Here is a 16,574-nt window from a genome sequence, read left to right on the forward strand (position 1 = left end):
CTGATTATCCCTCCTCTAACTTTACTGTCATTATCCAAAGGACATCTAAAGTTACCTAATAATTGATAGAGAAATAGATAGATAAGCATAATGGAGAAACTGATAGATATGAAATATATGGATAGAATGCTATATATAATCGAGTTAGATAACTAAATAAACAGCTAGATAGACAGACAGATAGATGAGACAGACAGACAGATAGATGAGACAGACAGATAGATAGATAGATACGAAATAGATAGATATGAAATAAATGGATAAATAGATAGACATTGTAGAAAGGTGGGCAGCACTAGTGTGTAGTCTGGTTCCAGCTGGTAAACCCGGTCAAAGGCCCATTAAATCCAATAGAGAAAAAGCAGCACTCAAAATCCGTGAAAAATGTATGGCTTTATTTAACCAGACATAAGGATAGCGACGTTTCAGCCGTCTCCCAAGGCCTTGACAAAGGACGTGGGAGACGGCTGAAACGTCGCTATCCTTATGTCTGGTTGAATAAAGTCATGCATTTTTCAAAGATTTTGAGTGCTGCTGTTTCTCTATTAAATAGATAGACAGATAGATTAGATAGACAGACAGATGAGATATATAGACAGACAGACAGGTAAATAGATAGATGGATAGATAAATGAGATACATATATAGATATATGTTGAGCTTTCTAGGCGTTACTTTTATATCATAGACTACAATTCCCACAGACCTGGGTGTTTTCTGACTTTTTGCTATTTTCACCCAAGTTACTCCAGTGTCCTTGAACTGAGTTATAACAGGAAACTTAAAATGGAAGTTATTGGCCAGGGCACAGCAGTAGATACACTGGTTATTTTAACTTCTCTTTCTGTGTGAGAACGTTTACAGGACCTGTGTGCATCTTGGGGGCCCAGAGCTTCCAGCAGGAAAAGTAGAAGGAATATTCTGAGAGTGGGCCCCACTGAAGGAAGGAGCAATGATCACAGCAGAGATTGTCATGTCCAATGGGTTTTTAAAAGTAAATTATAAATATAGTCAATCACCGTTTTTTCTCATTCAAAGAAATATATTGTTAACTATATAACCATCAGAAAGGGACACTGTTTTTTATATTATCAAATCTTATTATTACTTCCCAATATAACTGAAATATTGGACTTTCAGTGTCTCTTGCACCTTAGACAGAATACAGGCTGCTTATATGATGCCATTTTTGCAGGGATTTGCCTCTGTCCAACTCTTATCCCCAGAATTCCTGCTCAAAAAGTAAATTAGGGGAAAATGTATTACACGATTTACTTCAGCTTTGGCATTAAAATCGCTAGGTTTTGTGCAATGGGTTATTTCTTATTTGGATAAAAAAAAGTTGTGACTTTCTGGGGGGTGTATACATTGCCCTTGACATTGGGGCTTTCTGTGAAAGGAGTGAAAGGCCCAGCCTATCTAGTATAATTCTATGGTAGCTTGGAGCTTTACTATCACAAGATATCGCTATGTGCTTTTGTTTTTAGGCTGTGTTCACATGTTCAGGTTTTTAATTGCAATTTCTGAATTCAAAGCCAGAAATGGATTTGAAAAGAGCAGATGTTTGATCAAAACCTGTGCACGGGAAAAGTTGACCAGTTGGCCATATTAACCAAGCAGAATGCTTCTTTTATTTTAAAAGCCACTAAAAAAATTAAAGAAGCAATCTCATTGGTTGCAATGGGTAACTGGTCAAATGTTCCTCTGCGCTGGTACTGATACATTTCCCCCTTAGTCATTCCTTTACACATGTCCTCCATTTATGGTCTTTTCCTGGCTTTATATTCAGTAATTGCAACTAAAAACCTAATGTGCAAATACACTTTTAAAGGGGAAGTCCAGTTTAGGAAAACCAAACTGGACTATGCAGATAGGGGATAAGTATTTGATCTCCTGCCCGGCGCCACAGCTCTTCCCATGAATGAAGCTGTGCTGACCCCAGCATGAAGCGATGGCCGACACCCCCCCCTCCATGCATCTCTATGGAAGAGCCAGGGGGTCCAGCAAAAGTTTTTTTTTTTTTTAAACATGCCCAGTCTGCTTGCTAAAAGATAATAAACCTGTATTTACCTCTCTCACTCTCCCACAGCCTTCGTTAACAGGGCCCAGTCCCCCCTGCGCTCCACTTTCTAGAGCACCAGACAGCCAATCACTTACCGCAGCGGTGTCCTGCCTCAGCCAGTGAGGTTAAATGTCTCATGGTGACCCAGCACAAAGAAGTGTAGTGCAGTGGATACCAGGTGCTGTGACCACTGAGGCCAAGGGAAAGTGAGGGGTGAGGGAGGTAAGTATGGCAATGTCTCATGCTGACCCCAGCACAAGGAAGTGTAGCACAATGGATACCAGGTGCTGTGACCACTGAGGCCAAGGGAAAGTGAGGGGTGAGGGAGGTAAGTATGGCAATGTCTCATGCTGACCCCAGCACAAGGAAGTGTAGCGCAGTGGATACCAGGTGCTGTGACCACTGAGGCCAAGGGAAAGTGAGGGGTGAGGGAGGTAGGTACGGCAATGTCTCATGCTGACCCAGCACAAGGAAGTGGGGAGCAGTGGAGACCGGGTGCTGGCATAACTACGGCTGGGGGAAGTGAGGGGTGAGGGAGGTAAGTACAGGTTTTTATGTCTTCAGTAGACAGCCTGGACATATGAATAGAAACTTTTTGCCAGACAAATTTTTAACCAAAATGATCATTAAATATTAGCAGCTTTCTGTCAACAAAATAGGCCAGATGCTCCTCATTTGCTGTATGACCCTAATGTCCACGTGTAGTTTTGGCTAACAAAAAAGCATAACAAACTGCACCAAACGTTTCCTTTGCAATATTACTCACAATAAGCTTCCTGGGACTTGTGGTTCTAGAGTCATAATTATACCTGAGCAAAAGGAAAGGTCTTTTACTCTCTCTTTTACCACCAGCACTTGTAATATGCATTGATCTCCTTCCTATTTGTGTCTTTGTTCTGGGTTCCCCAGAGAGGTGTGAGGCTGGAAACTTCAGCTACAATTATACAAACAGTGTTTGCACAGGGCAGGACGGCTTCTTGCGTGTGAACTTGTCCTGGACTTGATAATGATCTGTATGGCCCATTACAATTTCACTGTCTTGTGATTTGCTGCCCTGGACACACCTATTATCCAGTTCCTCAACCATAAAATCTGCGGCACTAACCAGTTATCTTTATCGGTGCTTTTTTTTTTTTTTTTCACGTCAGGAGTTAATATGCTTTGTATTTATGTTCTCTTTTTATAGAATCATTACTTAGGGTTATACATTAACCTCCCAGTGGGTTGGATTTTGATGGTTTCCTGTGTTTGGCAAAGTCTGGAATTCTGTGTAACAAGAATTTGCAGGTGAAGAGATTTTAAAGTGAATAACTTTATATTATAATGCAGTAAAAAGCTTTATATATATGTATATATATATATATATATATATATATATATTCTCATGCATTACAATCACAGTCCATACTAAATCCACATGCTACTAAATTCAGATGAAATCTGTACACTGTGAATTACAGCGCCAATTTTATTTGCCACTAATATGAAATCTGTGTACTGGAAAAAAAGGGACATGTCACTTATTGAGGTGGTTTCTCCCTTAGGGTCTATTTACACGGTAGAATTTCCACTTGCAGAATTCTGCTTGCAAAATTCCGCCTCAAAGTAAAGCCCATAGACTTCTATGGGATTCCGCACTCCCATTTCTGAATTTCTGCTTGGGGAAATTCAGAAGTGGGAATGGGAGCGCGAAATCCCATAGAAGTCTGTGGGCTTTAATTTGAGGCAGAATTCCACAAGCGAAAATTCTGCCATGTTAATAGACCCTAAGGCTAGGTTCACACTGTGGAATTTCTGAGCAGGATTTCTGCTGGAGATTAAACCGGTCGGCACTAGGACCGCGTGGACTACATTACCGTTCCCATAGATGGCAATGCATTTCTGAGCAGACCTCCCAAAAGATCCACCCAGAAATGCATTGAAGTTTAGGGGGGCAGCAATGCAGTCTGCTCGGTCCTAGCGCCACCGGCTCGATCTCCGGCATAAATTCTGCCCAGAAACTCTGCAGTGTGAACCTAGCCTTATAGTCCACATGGAAAGTAAGCCAGGTAGCCTGGACGCAGATGAGCAACATCTGCCCAAACATTTATGGAAATAGGTATGTTATTTAAATAAAGGAAATTAAATAAGTGGTCCATTGATACTTTAGACACCGCCTATTTTAGGCAAGGCTCATGGCGCGTTTTCACTTTCCGCCAGCATCCTGCTGAGAACAGGATATCGACGTACACTGTGCAACTAACCTGATAAAGGGTCTGTTTCAGTCCAGAAACACATAGTTTTATGTGCGAAATTCTGGTGCAGACTCAATCAGCCGGTGCTAGGGCCGCTCGGACATGCGCAGTCTCCATTGACAGTAATACCTATTCAATTGGATTCCGTTGAAAGAATGAACATGCTCCTTCTTTCAGTGGAGTCCGGAGTTGAATTTCTGCTGCAGAATCTTTGGGAAACTGTGTTACATAACATTTTTTCCCAGGAATTTTTCATGCTTTTCTTTTGCCCAAAAACACTGTGACCAGATTGTACATGAAAGTGTTTAACACATCACAACAAATGCGTTTTCTGGTGTTTTATGCATTTTGGGGGTCCAAAGTATATATATTTTTTCTTAAAAAACTGCTTGCTCTAGGTACAGTAGGATGGGTATTTTAAAGTTGACTTCATAGAACTTGAGAAGCTCCCTAAAAAGGTGTTACACATGTATGTTAACATAAAAAGCCATAGAAAATGCTTGAAAGTGATGGAGAATGTAAAAAATAAACTGTGTAAGAAGGAAGCATTACAAGGGGTTGTCCAGGAATAGAAAAATGCTGCTTCTTTAAGAAAAAAAAAACAAGCACCACTCTTGTCAACAGGTCATGTGTAATACTGCAACTCAGTCCAATTCACTTTAATGAAGCTAAGCTGCAATACCAGACACTCCCTGTGGACAGGAGTGGTGCTATTTTTGCATGAAAGAAGCAGCATTTTTCTAATCCTGGACAACCCCTTCATCAATATTTCAATGTATAACTATTCAGAGAATAAGTGAGAAGCCCGGCACAGTTTCCCTCCGGTGTGCACTGGAGGGAAACTGATGCTAGAACTGATCACATTGGACACGCCAAAGGGCACTGGACAGGGGAAAGCAGCTTGCTGCGTTTCCCTGTCCGCCGTCCAGAAACAATGGACGCCGGATGCCATACAACTGATGACAACTTGTCATCAGTTGTGGCATCAGTTGTGTGGAGATCTAGGCTGAGTTCACCTTTGCCAGATGCCAGACATATGTGAACCCAGCCTAAAATCCCCACTGATCAGATACTTATCCCCTATGCTTTTAAAAGGTGATAAATGGTAATCTTGGGATAAGCTATTTAGGGTAGGGTAACAAACAGCACATCCGCAGTGTATTTGACGCTGCAAATGCGACCACCCCGGTGACTGCAGAGCGAGCTCCCAGCAGCAGCCTGGCCGCAGGTGCGAGCTCGCTCTGCAGTCGCTCTGTGGCTGCTGGTAGCGGGCGCATCTGCAGCGTGAAATATGCTGTGGATGTGCTGTGTGTAACCCTACCCTTAAGGATATTGACTAATTTAGATAATCCTAAACTTATTTTCCGATCTTCCTCTCAGAAGTCTTTTTGAACACCCATAACAGAACTTGGATTTATTTTCTGCCTTGGACCAGTAGCTCCTACAATGGAATATCAAACATATGTAATGTCATATACAATGTCAAACCAGTTGAATATCTGGACCAGTCAGTACTTAGCTCTTAGCTCAAGATATTCCATATGGCAACATATTTGACTTTCAATGACTCTTCTGCGGAGTTTGCCCTTTTTATTAATACCTTTTTAAAGTCACAGGCATTCATGTAATTTTAGCACATCCTAAATTTCTTCTTTATTGACCTTTTCCCTAAAGGCAATTATATTTATCCCTATAGTATATTAAATGCCACCTACACAATTAAGTGATGTAATAAATGCCCTTTAATGACAAGGTCAATGTGATGTGGTTGATAAAACTTCCCAAATTATTTTGTAAAAAGGGTTGAAGAAAGTGTAAAACAGAAGTTTGAGACCTGCGGGTTTCACAATTCACAGATGACGAACGAGACATTAAAAACGTGGGCAGAAGCAGATGACGAATGATGTGGTGAACTCCTAATAGTCCCCGTGTTATTCTGTGTGTTCATCTTTATCGCTTGTGAGCTTTGCTGAAAGCAAATATTGAATTAAACATTGCAAACAAAATTTTAATATATAGATACAAGTAATGTACCATATATTAAAGGGGTATTTAGTGGACTATTAATCACAGGCTGAAGTGGGACACCACTGTGGACTGTGATTGGCATAGGCTGCATTTACATAATGTTTCTGATATACAGGACCTGATCCGGCTGGCAGATGGGAAAACTGGGCGCTTCCGTACATCAGCTGGACCCGGTCCCCATCTCATTCATTTGAATGAGCCGACCGGAGTCAGATAGTGACTCTGGTCAGCTCATTTTGCCCTGTATCCAGTTTTGTGTCCGGACTTAAAACCGTAATATACCATGGTTTTAAGTCCGGTCACAAAACCGGATATGGGGCAAAAATGAGCTGACCAAAGTCAATATCTGATTCCGGTCGGCTCATTCAAATGAATGAGATGGGGCCGGGTCCGGCTGGGATACGGGATTTCCCGGTTTTCCCCTCTCCCAGCCGTATCCGGTCCCCATATGTACGAAACATTATGTGAATGCAACCTTAGTGGGCACTGTGTTGTGTTGAGACTGACACAAAGAGGTGATAAGCAGCACGGCCACAGGACTGGGGAAGCTGCAGGGCCGATTTTAGACTAAGTGTGGCCCTGAGCAAAAATAAAAATGGGGCCCCAGGGATCACCATGTTGAACTGCGCTGCATCTCAGCTGAAGGCCATAACACAAATGAATTATAGGGTCCAAATCTAAGCTATATAGGGGGAGATTTATGAAAACCTGTGCAGAGGATCAGTGGTGGAGTTGCCCATAGCAACCGATCAGAGGCCTTTTAAAAAATGAGAGTAGCATCCTCTTCATTGGCTTTCATAAATCTCCCCAATAGTTAATACTTTTTGTTTAAAGCTCAACTGTCACATAAAAATAGGTCAATAACCTGATCAATAGGTCAATAACCAGCACAAGCCGATCACTGGTATACTGCAGCCATACATTTGTTTTGGCACTCCTTGTCTTCTATGCTGTAAAAATGACTTTTATCTACAGTTGCCAAAAGTCAGAGAGGCTTGGTCAGGGATCTGCAATCTCTTTTCCGACATCACAGAACCGCCCCGGCACCGCTCACTGACTGAGAAAGAAACAGAGCTGTGTGCCAGTCAGACTGGGGCAGTGCTGTGGCGCCAGAGAAGAGAGGCTCGGCAGCCCCAGGACATTGTAGCCCCTGGCCCTCACTCCTCTCTGACTTTTGTCAACTGTGGGTAAAACTAATTTTTATAGCACAGAAGACACAAAGCGCCAAAACAGAGAGATGGCTGCAGTATACCAGTGATCAGCATGAAGGCTGCAGTATACCAGTGATCAGCTCATAGGCTGCAGTATACCAGTGATCAGCTCGTAGGCCGCAGTATACCAGTGATCAGCTTGTAGGCTGCAGTATACCAGTGATCAGCTCGTAGGCTGCAGTATACCAGTGATCAGCTCGTAGGCTGCAGTATACCAGTGATCAGCTCGTAGGCCGCAGTATACCAGTGATCAGCTCATAGGCTGCAGTATACCAGTGATCAGCTCATAGGCTGCAGTATACTAGTGATCAGCTCATAGGCCGCAGTATACCAGTGATCAACTCATAGGCTGCAGTATACCAGTGATCAGCTCATAGGCTGCAGTATACCAGTGATCAGCTCTTAGGCTGCAGTATACCAGTGATCAGCTCATAGGCTGCAGTATACCAGTGATCAGCTCGTAGGCTGCAGTATACCAGTGATCAGCATGTAGGCTGCAGTATACCAGTGATCAGCTCGTAGGCTGCAGTATACCAGTGATCAGCTCGTAGGCTGCAGTATACCAGTGATCAGCTCGTAGTCTGCAGTATACCAGTGATCAGCTCATAGGCTGCAGTATACAAGTGATGAGCTTGCAGGCTGCAGTATACCAGTGATCAGCTCGTAGGCTGCAGTATACCAGTGATCAGCTCATAGGCTGCAGTATACCAGTGATCAGCTTGTAGGCTGCAGTATACCAGTGATCAGCTTGTAGGCTGCAGTATACCAGTGATCAGCTCGTAGGCTGTAGTATACCAGTGATCAGCTTGTAGGCCGCAGTATACCAGTGATCAGCTCGTAGGCTGTAGTATACCAGTGATCAGCTTGTAGGCTGCAGTATACCAGTGATCAGTTCATAGGCTGCAGTTCCAGTGATCAGATTGTAGGCCGCAGTATACCAGTGATCAGCTCGTAGGCCTCAGTATACCAGTGTACCAGTGATCAGCTCGTAGGCTGCAGTATACCAGTGATCAGCTTGTAGGCCGCAGTATACCAGTGATCAGCTCGTAGGCTGCAGTTCCAGTGATCAGCTTGTAGGCCGCAGTATACCAGTGATCAGATTGTAGGCTGCAGTATACCAGTGATCAGCTCGTAGGCTGCAGTTCCAGTGATCAGCTTGTAGGCCGCAGTATACCAGTGATCAGATTGTAGGCTGCAGTATACCAGTGATCAGCTCGTAGGCCGCAGTATACCAGTGATCAGCTCGTAGGCCGCAGTATACCAGTGATCAGCTCTTAGGCTGCAGTATACCAGTGATCAGCTCGTAGGCTGCAGTATACCAGTGATCAGCTCGTAGGTCACAGTATACCAGTGATCAGCTCGTAGGCAGCAGTATACCAGTGATCAGCTCGTAGGCTGCAGTATACCAGTGATCAGCTCGTAGGCCGCAGTATATCAGTGATCAGCTCATAGGCCGCAGTATACCAGTGATCAGCTCGTAGGCTGCAGTATACCAGTGATTAGCTCGTAGGCCACAGTATACCAGTGATCAGCTCATAGGCCGCAGTATACCAGTGATCAGCTCATAGGCCGCAGTATACCAGTGATCAGCTCGTAGGCCGCAGTATACCAGTGATCAGCTCGTAGGCCACAGTATACCAGTGATCAGCTCGTAGGCCGCAGTATACCAGTTATCAGCTCATAGGCCGCAGTATACCAGTGATCAGCTCATAGGCCGCAGTACAGTGGTCCCTCAACATACGATGGTAATTCGTTCCAAACGACCCATCGTTTGTCGATTCCATCGTATGTTGAGGGATCCGTGCAATGTAAAGTATAGGCATCTGTACTCACCTGTACCCGTCGCTCCGGACCAGTTCCTCACCGCTCCCGCTGCTGTTCCAGGGGCTCCTGATGCTGTCCCGCTGCTCCGGTGTCTTCTTCGCGATCCTCCGGTGTCTTGCGCATCTTCTGCAGGGTCCGGGCCTTGCTTTCCGGTGACGTTATTACGCTGCTGCGCCGGCGCGGCGTGCGTAGTGACGTAATAACGACGCTGGAAAGCAAGGCCCGGACCCTGGAGAAGATGCGCAGGACACCGGAGGATCGCGAAGTGGACCCGGAGCAGCAGGGATCGGTAAGCCAACCTGCTGGGGCACATTACACTGCTATCCGACAGCAGCTTAAGCATTTTGCGCTGTCGGATAGCAGTTAATGCGATGGCCCCGACATATAAAAGCATCGTATGTCGATGCTGACATCGACATGCGATGGCCTCTGAGAGGCCATCGTATGTCGATTTTATCATATGTCGGGGCCATCGTAGGTCGGGGGGGTTACTGTATACCAGTGATCAGCTCGTAGGCCACAGTATACCAGTGATCAGCTCGTAGGCCGCAGTATACCAGTGATCAGCTCATAGGCCGCAGTATACCAGTGATCAGCTCGTAGGCCGCAGTATACCAGTGATCAGCTCATAGGCCGCAGTATACCAGTGATCAGCTCATAGGCCGCAGTATACCAGTGATCAGCTCATAGGCCGCAGTATACCAGTGATCAGCTCGTTGCAGCTTTAACCATTAAAATAAATCAGACCCTAAAACACTTCTGTATTGTGGCCATGTTAGAGCAGCTCTCACCTGATCAGAAGCAGTCACAGCATACAGGACTATTAAATGCAGTGACCACAGGGGGCGTCTTCTCTGATTGTATATTTTCTCCTCTCCATCCATCCCAGGCAAATATGATGATGTTTCCTGATGACTGAAGACTATACCAAGACATCTGTGGCCCCTTCTGCAGTCTACCCAAAACTCTATAGTAACACAACCCCCATCCTTTACACTGCCATCCTGCTTCACTAATGCTGTGCTTGCTGCTTCCCCGTTACCATGTCTACAGCGTACCTAGGGGACAGTGTAAAAATCTAATCGGTAGGATCCAACCACTGGAACCCCTGGGTGATTGGAGCAACAGCACATGAACCCATGTCACTCCATTCATACTCTATGGGGTCTCCATACATGTGAGTGCAGCGATCAGCAATGTTTATAAGTCCCATAGAGAACAAATGGAGCTGCAGGTGATCATGTGCTGCTGCTCCATTCATTTGGGGGACAAGGGACTCTTCTCCTCATTATCGGTGGTGGTCCCAGGGTTCAGGTCTCACCGATCAGATATTCTGTGTATTGGTGATGACCTTTGGTGTACAGACCCCAGAATGGACCAAAAGACCCTCCCCCCTCCACACATTGCTCCCCATGGCCCTCTCTCATATATACTTTTCTGTATGACCCCCTATCTCACATATACTGCTCCGTATGTCCCCCTATCTCACATATACTGTTCTGTTTGACCCCGTATTTCACATATATACTGCTCCGTATGTCCCCCTATCACATATATACTGCTCTATATGACCCCCTATCACATATACACTGCTCCCAATGACCTCCTATCACATATATACTGCTCTCTATAAACCCTATCACATATATACTGCTCCCTATGACCCCCTATCACATATATACAGCTCCCTATGACCCCCTATTACATATATACTGCTCCCTATGACCCCCTATCACATATATACTGCTCCCTATGACCCCCTATCACATATATACTGCTCCCTATGACCCCCTATCACATATATACTGCTCCCTATGACCTCCTTTCACATATATACTGCTCTCTATGACCTCCTATCACATATATACTGCTACCTATACCCCCATACTTTGCTAACTTTACCCACTATATACAGTTTATATGCTCCTCATCATGTGTACTGGTCTCTGCACCTTCCTCGCAGCCCCTTCCCCCCATGTTTTTCCCTATTACATCCTCCTCCTCTTTGTACACTGTATGGTAAAGGACCTGCAGTGTGAGCGTCTATTCTGCTCTGTGGGCTCTTTGAAGCCTGGGCTTCAACAGGGCCACTCTCACATTACTGTAGTCTGCCACAATTTGCATAAAATCGTGGCATTTTTGCCGCGATTTTACCACAATTTTGCACAAATCGTGGCAAAATGCAGTAATGTTCCTCTAGAGTTCAGGGGGCCCTTTTGGACATGGGGGCCCTTGGCAACTGCCTAGGTTGCCCCCCCTAAAACCGGCCCTGGGAAGCTGAGTACAGGTTTGTTTTTTACTCCAGCCTGAGCGTATTTACTCATAAAAACGAACCCCACAATCAAAAATCACATATAAAAGTACAAAGATAACACTACGCTGCGGCAGAGCTGGTATAGTTACCACAATTGAAAATGGTGCAGTACTCTTTATACACTAACTTTTCAACAAACATTATGATAAACTGTTGTGTGGGTACATGGGGAGCAGCATTATTTTGGCGATATTATAACTTGTATATGGCATTTTTCACCAGTTTTCTCCTCTGTAGGCCTTCAATTTTGAGTTGTCCCTGAGCTAGTGGGTGGAGCCTAGCTTCTTTTAAGAGCAGTAAGAGCACCTTGTTTCATGGTGTCTCTGCTCCCGTCTTACTCTGCAGCTAACTTTTCCTCCCATTCTTCTCTCCATAGACCTCTATGGGCAGCTTGTAATCTGATCCCTATATGAATCTGTCTGCAATAAAAAAAAAACATACAAACCTTTACTATACTGGCAATGACAGAGAATCTAAAACTAACCACAATACTACATGTTATTCTGGTAATACTCCTGTTTGTAAATACTAGAGACTTCCCAATGGATCATTTGCTGCATGCAACAGAGAATGTGGCCCCTGGTAACGTTTTTATCATGTTTTCATCTGTTTTCTGGACAATTTAGCAAAAAAAAAAAAAAAAACATGTAAAAATCCTAATCATCATACAGAAAATTTATGAAACATAATATTTGTTTTCCTATAGGAATAACTGCAGCAAACAGCTAAACTTGCTGGATGAAGATGTACCAAGCCAGCCATATTGCAAGAAGCGGCCATTGTAGGGAAGATGTACAGCAGTGCTACAAGTCATTGAGATGCCAGAGCAACACTGGTAGTCAATGTTGTTGTGAAGATCGGGCAATGTCATAATATGGCTAAGATCACTACTAAGAAGACAACGTTGGATAGTATCGAGAGATAGAGAGTGGAGTATGTGAATTGTGAGACTTTCCCTTAGAAATACATTTTCCTTATCTGAAAACTGTAATTATTTTAATTTGTGTGACAGGTCATACATGCAGTAAGCATAATAATCTCCATATACCACTCTAATGCAATAGGTTCTCACTAGAAGTCACATGCAACTAGTCATACACACCACATGCAAACTTTGCTAAATATTATCTGTGACCTTTTTTGAAGAATATGTATTAATAAAAAAATTAAAAATAAACATATTCTTGATTCACAATACAGCAATAAAGTTATTTTATCATAGTTTCACATCAAAATTGTTAGTTCCCAGTATATAATATAGCGTACAGGACAGTATACATAAAAATACTTTAATGCCGTATTGGATGTTATATTACCAAAAAAATATTTTAAAAAAATTAAACATATAAAATGACCAATACAAAATCGTGAAAAAATAAATATGCATAGCCATAGCATATTACACCCTTTATTATAAAATTACTATGTAAGAATTTTGTATATCCCGGGAATACCTCACCCGGTGTCCTGCCACTGAAGGACTGTGAGATAGGATATTGACATCCTTGCGGCACGTAGCCACTATCCTCATGCAATGTCCTATTGAAATGTACCGTCTATGTCGGTGATCTCTGGGACGGACTATTCATCTTGCATGCAGATCTTAGTGTGGTGACCCATGGGTGTATGGTGGGACCACGGGTGTAGCGGTATGTGTGGTGGGATCAGATGGTATTAACCCCGGGGCAAGATGTTGTTAACCCCTAGTGTTCGTGACGCCAGTGTGGTTTTAGGGTTCCGGAACACCACACTCCCGGTTTCTCCACTATCCCAGTTCATCAGCATCAATTCAAGCTAGGCCTGAAGCCTAATACCTAGCAGCCACAAAAACGTGAGTTACCAAAGCTCAAACTACTAAATCCTGTGTGACTACTATCAACTCAAATATCCTAAAAAAAAATAGTAGCACAGTAGCTAGCATCAGAGCTCATTGATTCTTAAGTCCCAGCAAACCTGTGAGGAGCCTGTATCCCGGTTCACTCCTGCAAAGACTGTATTGTTCATGCCGTTGCATAAAATCTGCAGTAAAGTTACTTCAAGTTTACTTCATAAAATCTGCTGTGGACATTCCTTTATTTCTCCCTGCCGTTTGTGGGACGGTTGGCGGTGGGATTATTACATTGAGGAAACTTCACCCTGGCGACACGACTATTAAGGATTAACACCAATATACACTACACCACCATTGCAACACCCTAGACTCCATTCCTCCCTTGGTTCACCACAGGTATATAACTTATCCCCTATCCACAGGGGGGATAAATGTTTGACCGTGGGCAGTTCGACTGCAGGGACCTTCTGTATGGGACCTCGGCTCTGCCCCCTCCATGTATCTCAATGGGAGAGACAGAGACACAGCGTTATTGGATTATGAAGTACGCCTTTCTTTCTCAGGCCCAAAACAGTCAAATGGAGCCATGACAGGATAATGTTGTACCTCCACATAGAATTTATCACCGTTGTTATATAAGCTTAGGCCAGTTTTCCTCAGGCATAATGGGGGAGATTTATCAAAACCTGTCTAGAGGAAAAGTTGCCCATTTGCCCATAGCAACCAATCAGATCGCTTCTTTCATTTTTAAAAGGGCCTGTGCAAAATAAAAGAAGGGATCTGATTGGTTGTTATGGTCAACTGGGCAACTTTTCGTTTTGATAAATCTCCAACATACTTTTGTGCGAAACTGCTACATTCCTTTTTTTTACTCCACTTTGGCATTTTTGTTGATGTTTTTGTTGATGTTTATCTCCCATACAAGTCTATAGAAGGGAGGGACAAACCATCCAAGCTCCCGAAGGAGCAAAAAAAAAGAAGAAACACAATTTCAACACGAAGGAGATATCAAAATAACTTGATTTACTAGAATAAAAATTATAATTTTTTGATATATAAGAATATATTACAGCTGCAGGAATACTTAACATGTCATTCATCCAGCCAGTAATTCACCCTAGATATGTAGAAATCTTCTAAATAAAATGCTACAAACCAAAGTGGGAAACCGCAAACACAATCCCATCAAATAATCAATACTATGAATTACTATGTAACTTTGTTGTAGTTAATGTAATAAAAAAAAGTTATAAAAATAATATATATCCCGAAAGCTTGTCTCTACATAATCTTGTTAGTCCAATAAAAAAGGTATTACAAGATACTGCAACTACCGATGATTTTGCTTTTTGCATCACTGGACTAATACGGCTACTCCTAACTATATATATATATATATATATATATATATATATATACACACACAAAATAAAGAAAGTCCTGGCAGCACTCCCATAAGGTGCAAAAACGATAAATGTATTGATCCAAGTGGATGATGCAACATTTCAGCAGCATCACGCCGCCATTTTCAATTTATCATTTTTGCACCTTATGGGAGTGCTGCCAGGACTTTCTTTATTTTGGATTTATCTTCACGGCCTGCGATTGGGACTGTGTCCCCTGGCTCACCTGTAGCCCACTACATTGTGGATTACTTTGGTTGTGCTGCTCCTGCCTCTCCAGTTTGTATATATATATATATATATATATATATATATATATATATATATATAATTATTATTATTATTTTTTTTCTTTTTTATCTGTTGCCAAAGAAAATCTTTCAGTCCTATTTTATATAAAAAGGGGATATGGAATATAAAATATGTAATTGATACAGCCGGTTCTAGTAAAAAAAAATGTTGGAAATGTGTGTATATATATATATATATATATATATATATATATATATATTTATATATAAAATTTTATATATATTTATTTATTTTTTTATCTGTTGCCAAAAAAAATCTTTCAGTCCTATTTTATATAAAAAAGGGGATATGGAATATAAAATATGTAATAGATACAGCCGGTTCTAGTAAAAAAAAAAATGTTGGAAATGTTTTAAGAAAAATACACAGGAAACCTCTGGAAAAACTACAAATAATGATGAAGTGATTTTGTCACATTTTATCTAATGTAAGTTTTTAAAGAGTTAAAGTAGACAATGATAAATGATCTCTTATACCAGTTTTATCCAAACAATATATCCCCAGCTGTTGCAAAACTACAACTCCCAGCATGCCCGGACAGCCTTTGGCTGTCCGGGCATGCTGGAAGTTGTCGTTTTGCAACAGCTGGAGACATGCTGTCTTATACCCTTATTCGAGGTCAGACTGGCTCCCTATAGTGCCAGGGGATCCTCAAGTGGGCCAAGGCTCTGATACAATTTCGAGCAGAAGACAACCCCATTGCAGTCAATGATCTATTTCTTTAGGATGATTTACACCGATAGTGTATACATGATAAAATCCAAATGTGTATTTCCACAGCCGAAAGTCAAGACTGAGCCTTTGATTTTAGCCGAGTATATTCTGCAAATCCATAAAAGATGAATTCAATGGGGGTTAATACTTCTTAGGCCCCTTTCTTAAAAGTCCTGAAAAACCCGTTATCGCCCGTTATTAATAATGGGCGATAATGGGTTAAAACAGCTATTAGAAAAATCCCATAGACTATAATGGGATTTTATAACGGCCGTTAGGGATTTTATAACGGCCGATTTTCAAGATTTTTATGACGGACGTTCATTACGGATGAATTTTTATAGTGTGAAAGGGGCCTTACTATCTTTCCCACCTAAAATAAGTCACATGATCTATTGCAGTGCATGATATATTCAGGTGGATTTTCGTACGGAATATCTGCTAAAATGGAGAAAACTGTTGTGTGAACATACCCTTTGATCAGTGTTCCCCAACCTTTGGCTCTGTAGGTGTTGCAAAACTACAGTTCCTATCATGCATGATGAGAGTTGTAGTTTTGCAACACCTGGAGAGCCACAGGATGGGGTACAGTGCCTTAGATAATATTGATGCTATGCCATGTGTGGATTAGCGAATCTTGT

At 42.4% G+C, this 16,574-nt stretch overlaps 1 protein-coding gene across 5 annotated transcripts in view; it reads right to left on the reverse strand.

The window, feature by feature from the left end:
* PPARG (peroxisome proliferator activated receptor gamma) overlaps positions 1-16,574 on the reverse strand; it is a 149,502-nt gene that overhangs the window by 43,165 nt on the left and 89,763 nt on the right. Inside the window, exon 1 of one of the 5 annotated variants that reach the window (XM_056524260.1) lies at positions 10,151-10,214. The exons of the other annotated variants lie outside the window; for them this stretch is intronic. The gene's annotated coding sequence lies outside the window, so the exon portion shown is untranslated. Of the gene's footprint in view, positions 1-10,150; positions 10,215-16,574 lie in introns of those variants that run through there. 5 annotated transcript variants of the gene reach the window in all.

The sequence above is a fragment of the Hyla sarda genome, chromosome 6 (genome assembly GCF_029499605.1).
Source record: "Hyla sarda isolate aHylSar1 chromosome 6, aHylSar1.hap1, whole genome shotgun sequence".
NCBI lineage: Eukaryota > Metazoa > Chordata > Amphibia > Anura > Hylidae > Hyla > Hyla sarda.